At 34.9% G+C, this 8,101-nt stretch overlaps 1 pseudogene across 1 annotated transcript; it reads right to left on the reverse strand.

The window, feature by feature from the left end:
* Nucleotides 1-4,119: 4,119 nt before the first annotated feature.
* On the reverse strand, nucleotides 4,120-7,891 carry LOC147401541 (L-ascorbate oxidase homolog; annotated as a pseudogene). The gene is made up of 3 exons (XR_015178548.1): nucleotides 7,749-7,891; nucleotides 7,379-7,665; nucleotides 4,120-5,672 (listed from the first exon to the last, which is right to left on the reverse strand). The product of XR_015178548.1 is annotated as an L-ascorbate oxidase homolog (transcript).
* Between the last annotated feature and the right edge of the window lie 210 nt (nucleotides 7,892-8,101).

The following is an 8,101-nucleotide window of genomic DNA, read 5'->3' on the forward strand; positions in this document are numbered from 1 at the left end:
TGATTTATTTTGTTTCGATTTGTTATTTTATGTGTTTGAATGAGTTTTTCTAATCGTAACGTAGGCTCTATGGTTGTTTTGACGTTAGGGGTATTTTGGTAATATAGTCATTTTTAGTGATTTTTATCGTGAAGCTTCTTTTTATCTACAAGATGATGATTTATATGTTTCTTCAAGACCTTGGTGTATGGTATTTGGAGAGGATAAAATAAGGTTAAAATGGTAAAAGGCTTCTGGTCTCCAAAAGAAAAGGGAGTTTGAGAAGCGTGAGGTAGGATGGAAGAAAGTTCAAATTGAGAGGCTTGACCAAATTACCTTAGATCCAAATATGAGATGATAGATGGGGTAAAAGTGGGGTTAAAATGGTAAAAGGGCTTGTGGTCCCAAGAAGGTGAGTCTCAGTAAAGAGACAAGTGGAGTGGTACCAAAAGAATGAGGCTTAATGAAGAAACAAAATAAGTGGTCCAAAAAGAATGTAGCTTAATGGAGAGATAAGTGGAGTGATTCCAAGAGAATGAGGCTTAAAAATAGAGTGGTCCCCTCAAGTGTTTCTGTGTATATGTAGGTGAAATGGAGAAATGATGAAATTCAAAATAGGGTTCGAACAAGCTTGGTTTTGGGTTTGCTAACAAGGCCCATGGCCCTGGCTCTTTTTAGTGGTAGGTCCTTAAGCCCTTTATGTTGCTACCTTGGACCAAATCTTTCTTACGCATGTTTCTTGATCTCTAAAGCACGATCGAGGCAAAATGGGGTGTTTAAACTCTTTAAGGAGTATATTTTTGTTGGTTAGATTCTAGAGACATACTCATAAGTTGAACATGTCCTTGAGGGAACCTTCACCTTAAGCATAAAATTGTGTCCACTTGAGACTATTTTTGGTTGGTTATAGTGTTAACCATAAATCTAAAAAGATCTACACTTTTGACTCATAGCCTTTTAAGGCAAAAGAATGTGGTAGGTGTTATGCGTATATACATGTAATGTTTACAAATAAATTTATTCATGGACTTAGTTATGAGAGATTGCTTCACATTGTGAAGACTTACTCTCTCAACCTTAAGTTATTAGAAAGCAAGAAACTAACTAAAAATTTAAATTGCTTGAAAATTAAATGAAATTGAAGGAACTAGTTATGAAATTAAATACTCTTAAAGAATTTATTATGCACTTAAAAAATGAAGATTACTTCATATTGTGCAGGTTTACTCTGTCCTCCTTATGCCATTTGAAAGTAAAGAAAGAATGTAGACTAAATTGCTAGAAATTAGAAGTACTTTAAATAGAAAAAAATAGATGATATAGAAGTGGATTTGAGAGGGATTAATACATAAAAAAGCAAAATAAATCCTACACCCCACGTTAGTCATCTTCTTTATATTGCTCTAAGCTTTAAGGAGGGATGGGAAAATGAATGGATATAATTTTAACTCTTTTAGAAGGCTTCAAAGACAAAATTTGATAGAATTTTACGACTCCAAACTTGTCTCTTCCATTTTCCTTAAATGGGTGTCTATTTATAGGCTCTAGGGAGACCTTTATGGATATAAGCATTTAATTTCCTTAATTTCTAAATATTCCCAAGAATATCTAAATGAATAACTTCAAATGCACTCAAATGATTTTTCATTAATGGTTTTTACACCACTTTGAGTCTTACCAATCATGATCATCAAAAGATAAAGCTGTAATAACTTATAAGGTTCTAAATAATTCTATAGGGAGAGTAAAAGTGATTAAGTCCCTTGAATGTGGTCAATCTCTAGAGATCCTTGTAACAATGGCATGTAATTTGTGATATGGGTTATGGGCTTTTAGGGAAATTGCACTAGCTAGGCTTCTAATAACTTGAGGGTAGAAGTGTAAAGGGCCAAGAGATTCTATTGAGTGGGCAAAATGGTCAAGATCCCTTGATTCTAGTTAATTTGCAAAGAACTATGTAAGAATTATGTAGACTTGGTCTTGAATTAATAACAAGAATGGTGGGCACAATGGTCGATTATCCTAATTGAGTTTTAAAAATTAAGGATAGAAGGGTAATTCATTTTTGGTGGGAACAAAATGCTGACAATGGGTCAAGATTGAAAGAATAAAAGAATTACTAGAAAGCCTAAGTGAAAGAATTATGTGAAGTCTAATGCAAGGGCATAGTGAGAAAATGATGAGATGTTTTTTAGGAATAAAAACCAAATTGAGGGTTTAAGACGTAATTTCCTTAAGAAAATTTTAAGCACTTAAGTGCACTCATTCCTAACACAGCCGTATAACTGAACTTAGCCTTAAGTAAGTGAAGGCCAAAGCAATTTTAGCCTAGACATTAGCTGAGCAAAGGCCAAAGTAAAAGGCAACATGTTAGGTGAGTAAAAGCCAACATAGGGAACGACTGGCCATTAAGTGACTAACGGCCGAGGCATGGTTAAGCTTGACAATTGGTTAATAAAAGCCATCCTTAAAGTGGGTCCTACTTGATTGATTGAAAGTCTATTTGGTTGACCTTTCCTCATTGAATTTTGAATGAACTCTTGGGCACGGTTAGGGCAAAATTGGGGTGTCTACAATTACCTTAATCATGGTCATCATCATAATCATGATCACCATCATCATTTTCATGGTCACGGTCATTGTGATGTCCTAATCATAATCATAATGATGGTTATCATGACACAACAATGAAGATCATTATTATGGTTATAATCATAATAATTTTGGTTGTCATCATCACCAACATGACTCTAATATGACCTTGATCATGATGTTGATTACATAGTGATGATAAGGATGATGATCATAATCATGTTGTTGATATAACAATGTGTTGGAAAAATATGGGATTTATCCCTTGTGTTTGAATATTAGTGTAAGTGATAGTGTTAAGTGGTTTGTTTTTAAGTTGTTGTGTAAATGTTTAAGTCTCACATCGATTAGAAACAACTAAAGATTGTAACTCTTATAAGGATCTCTGACATAGTATAATGAATGCAAAAGAGATATGGATAAAGCCCTTGCACACATGAGGGCCCATGGGTTCTAAGCGGATTTGGATCTTTTGGTCCAAAAAACCTTAATGTACGTGTGTACGCATGCGATGCGTGCACAAAGGGGTGCAAATCTCGGATTTAAGCCTCACGTTGGTGCGTGTGAAAGGCCCACTTTTGCTAAAGTTTGTTGGGCTCTTTTCTTGAATTATTTTATCCATTAAGTTGAACTCAACGAGTTACAACTCGTGACTATTCTAAGAGACACAAGTGGTGGTTGTTCTAAAGTCCTCACAAAGTATCTGTTCAAATAGTCACAACTAAAGAACATTTTCACCAATTATGGTGTCTATCTAGACAGACATTTCCAAATCTATAAATTCTCATCCTTTCTCTCATCCACATAACAAAGTTTTGAATTTACTTGCAATATTTTATTCAATTTTTCTTGTGTTTTCTCGAGAATTTTTAAAAGTACAGTCATAATACAAGTTCGATTGTACATGCACACTTAGAGTATTGCCTTGTACACGTATGGAGCATTGTATTTTGGGAGTCAGACATCCATCAAGTGCTAGCACATTGCAGGGGTGAAATCTGCCTTAAGGTCATTGTATCTAATACTAGACCGCTATAATCAAATTAATAATTGAGTACAATCGGTATTTCAAACTTATTTAGTACTTTGTTATTTTATTACAGTTTCTTTTCTGTTTGTTTCTGTAATTTAACTACACAAAATTAACACAATGATGATGGTAATTCTTATGGTCAGGATTATGATCATGTTGACTATGACATGATGACAAAGAAGGTAAAGTTGATGATGGTGACAATGATGATGATGATGATGATTACCATGGTAATGATGATGATGATGACAACTATGATTATCATCATAATGATGATGAATATGAAGATGGTTATGAAAACATAATAATGAAACCATTTTTTGCGCATTTCATTGTGATTGATAAAATTACAAAATGGTCAGAGACAACTCTTTATTGCAGCTCAAATGTAACTTTGGATGCAAATGTAAGGCTTGACATAGAATGACATGTCTTAAAAAAAAAGAACACAGAAAATATGAGAAAGCATTGAGACCCGCATAATCACCTCACTACTACTTGGATAAAATTTTCTTGGAATATTTCCCACAATTTCTTTATCTAAATATCTATCTATATATATATATATATATATATAAAAGTATGGATTGTGTGGAGTCGATATTAGACATTGAGATGGTAGGTAGATAGTTCGATAAATGGACATGCGAATCAAGTTAGATGGTGTAGGGAGGTGGTTTGGGCAAGTCCTTGATAATGCCACAAGATCAAGATAGTCAGGAATGTTGTATTCATCCCTCAAAGAACGAGCTGGTGAAAGGACACTAATATATAGTTGTTGTCCCAAGTAATTCCTCTCCCAAATATTCGACCTAAGGTTCCACATCCCGGCATTGTCCAATGTCAACAAAATTGCTGCCCATGACTTAGGGTATACTTGAATTGTGTGCTTGCTCATTGCGTCTAGAAGATTATAGTTCTTTCTACGTTCTGGACTCCACCTCCCTGGTTCAATGGCTACAGCAAAAAAGGAATATCCATCTAAATGCCATGATTGTATTCCTTTCTCATGGTTCTCGAAAATGATCTCCACAAAATTACGATGTGTGCCATTCACTACTATTGGTCCTAATGTAATTCCACGTTTGCTACTTTCCGGTGTTGGTGCGTCCGCTATGGTGTCATATTTGAACACTTCAGAAGCTACGCCATAGTACTCAGCTAGCTTGAGTGGGGTTTTTGGGTCAACATGGGAGGCATCGTTAATGGCATACCTGAGCTTTCCATCAATGGTCCCAGCAGAGTTGATGATTTTGATGGTACGGGTGATATTGATACCGCCGTAGTGGTAAGAGCCTTGGGGATTGGGCCGGCAGCACTGGCAGTGAGATTCCAACGGAAGGAACGAAATTGATTTAGGGACCATGCCCAACCCACTGGTGCCTCAGGGAGCACTGGTGTAGGGGGGGCCTTGTTGTTGGCATAACGGATTATGACAGTGGCGGTGAGTATATATTTGGTGAAACGAGTAGAAGCCACCATGTAATAATCTCTGGGAGCTTGATCAGCCGTCACTAATACCGAGTAGCATTGTCCAAGGTGGACATCAAGGGAATCATACACATTTTGAACTGTATGAGATCCCTCTAATTCCACCAATTTCATAGAGTGTCCTTGGATCCTGAAGTTGAGGGAGCTTTTTATTCCAACGTTGCATATCCTATACCTATAGGTCTTCCCTGGCTTCATGCTAAAGAGTGGCTCGTCTTTGTCTGCGCCCTTTCCAGATTTTCCATTAATGAGGACACCGTCAGGCTTTCCGATAGAGCCTCTAGTATCCAACTTCGTTTTTAGAATGTCATGACCTTTAGAGTACCAATCACCAATTAGGACGGTGTAGTCATCTTCCGGATCAGCAAAAGGGACAGGAATAAGAAGGCGACTGTTTACACGAAGGCCTCCAAAGGCACCAGCAGCCTTGTGCATGGACAAGCTTGGGAAGTAGTAATAGCTACCTATTTGGTCCTTCACCTGGAAGTGGTATGTGAAATTTTTGCCGGGAGGGATTGGGCAATTGGTCCCAGGCATTCCATCTTGCCAAGAGTTCTTTCTTTGCTGGATTCCATTCCTGCAGTCATTCATTATCCATTATTATTCATCAATATAAATAGGAGAGATGCTAACAACGCGGTATCAACATTAACCTTCACCTGGAAGTGGTATGTATTCTTTTGTATAGTATACATCCTTAAAAATAGACTCGTGCTGGAGTGACTTTAAAATTCATATCAATTCACACTTTGCTAATGTAGAAGTGTGCACGGAACGATAGATGCTTGTCACTTATATCTCAATGAAAAGCATCTATGATACACATCCATGTCAGTAAAGTATGAATCAAAGTGAGTTTTAAAGTCACTCCTCCAATATTATCCTAAAAAATAATATACTTTGGTTTTCGTGAAAATTAAGTTTTTTTTTTTTTAAACAATTATGTAAAAATATTTTTATAATTAACTTTTGAGTACATTGCCAAATTACATGAAGATAAATGCATTTAACAGACAAATCTAAGTTCGAGGTTGCTAACATACCCACAAAGACAAAATATCATCAAAAGCTTAATTCTTTATCTCCTTCAACCCAAAAATAAAGGGCGTTTGTTAAGAGGCTGAAAGTTGGATATTTAATTAGGCCATTGCATAAGAGACTAAGGTTAGATCAGGCATGTCATTAATCTGAAAAGGTATCTTAAATATTCACCAAAACATAGGCAAACCGTCTTAAATAACCTATTTTATTATTTTTTAAAATAACAAATTGATAAATTTACCTTCATGCCCTTTCATCGAATGTGGGTTCCCAAGATTAATAGAGTGAAGAAAAATGGAAATGGATAACTTTTTTTTTTTTTTTCCCAAATTAACCAATTGGATATATTTTTAAAATATTTACATACCCGGTGAATTTATCCAGATGTGTAAAATGTTTTATAGTGAATTTAACATTATACCCTTTGATTTTGAAATATTTGACTAAAGGATAATAAAGGTAAATTTACCACAAACTATTTTTCTAGATACAAATAAACTTGTTCGAATGCATAAATATTCTAAAACTCGTCTGGGTACCAATAAAAGATTCTGAATCAATATGTACATAGCAAATTTGACCATACAATATACATAACAATATATTTTCATAAAATAAATAATTATGAAGGAAGCGACTAGTTGCACATTTCATTACTTAAAAATTTGCCCATTGCACTTAGTTTGTATGATTGCACTCCAAAAAAAAAATGGAAAATAGTGGTGTGCAACTAGACAATCCCTTATGAAATCATTATATAGTCATTTTCATTAATATTAAAAAAAATGGTATATAACCGTGACTTTTGGTAAAAGTAAATAGTAAAACAATCAGATAGATATATATATATATATGATTTTTTTACTTTCTCATTTCTCTTTATGAAATTGTTATATATATATAATGATAAAATGACTCATTAAAACATTCGTGGTCTGTACGCGATTGACGTGGCAAGTGCACTAAACCATAAATCTTTTTCGTTGTGTATCTCGAAGAAAACGATCTATGCTTCTGTGCACTTATCACATCAACCATGCACAAATGGAGTACATTTTTCTAGTCTAATTATTATCTCTCTTTCCGAAATATTGAACATACATGACTTTAGTAATTTTTGGTAAGTATCATTCAATTTTGATAAAACATTTTCTTTTTCTGTTTCTACATACAAGGAAAAAGCATCCAACTCTTTAATTATGAATCGCATGACACAACCAAAACTTTCAAATATATCCTTACCATGACAAGAGGAACGGCTCATCGAGGTTATTGAAGACGTTGACAACAATATTGTTGTTTGTGGTGGAATTATGTTGGGACCAGGGAACTGGTTATTGATGAGAATTGCCCGCTGTGGAACGCCTAAAGGAGATATGGTACCGTAGGTAACGTTCCATGTGAAGAAAATATAGGGATCTTCTGCTCGGACCACCACAATGGCCGAGAAGCAAAACAACACTAGCAGTATCACCTTGTCCATCTTTGTGCTCTTAATTTTAATACGTAATCAATCTCCCTCTTCCTGGCTAGAAATAATTTATAAATAAAATCTCAATAAAACATAAAATTTTAAAATTTAAAGGAAGAAAAGCCATATCACCTTAATTACCTCCACAAAAGACAGGAAGAAAGATGTAAAATAGAATTCCCTCTTTGTATTGGAAAATTGCAACAAAAAAAAAAAAAAAAATAGTTGATAAATTTATAATATATGTGTTTTCTACATAACTAATGGTTGAGGACTCTCCTCCCCACCTCGTTATGTGTTTTCTTTTCTTTTCCCCTTATTTTTAACTCTTCACCTTTCTATATAAATAGAGAGAGACGTTCAATAGGGGAGGAAACAAACATCCGTTCAACTCCGGAAACATCTCTGCACCCCTCACTCTATACTATTCTTTCAGAGTTTGAATTTTCTATTAATAATTGAGGCTGTTAAATGAGCAATAACAGGCAGCGCAT

This window comes from Akebia trifoliata, chromosome 5 (genome assembly GCF_017979445.1).
Source record: "Akebia trifoliata isolate Shusen 1 chromosome 5, ASM1797944v1, whole genome shotgun sequence".
Lineage (NCBI taxonomy): Eukaryota > Viridiplantae > Streptophyta > Magnoliopsida > Ranunculales > Lardizabalaceae > Akebia > Akebia trifoliata.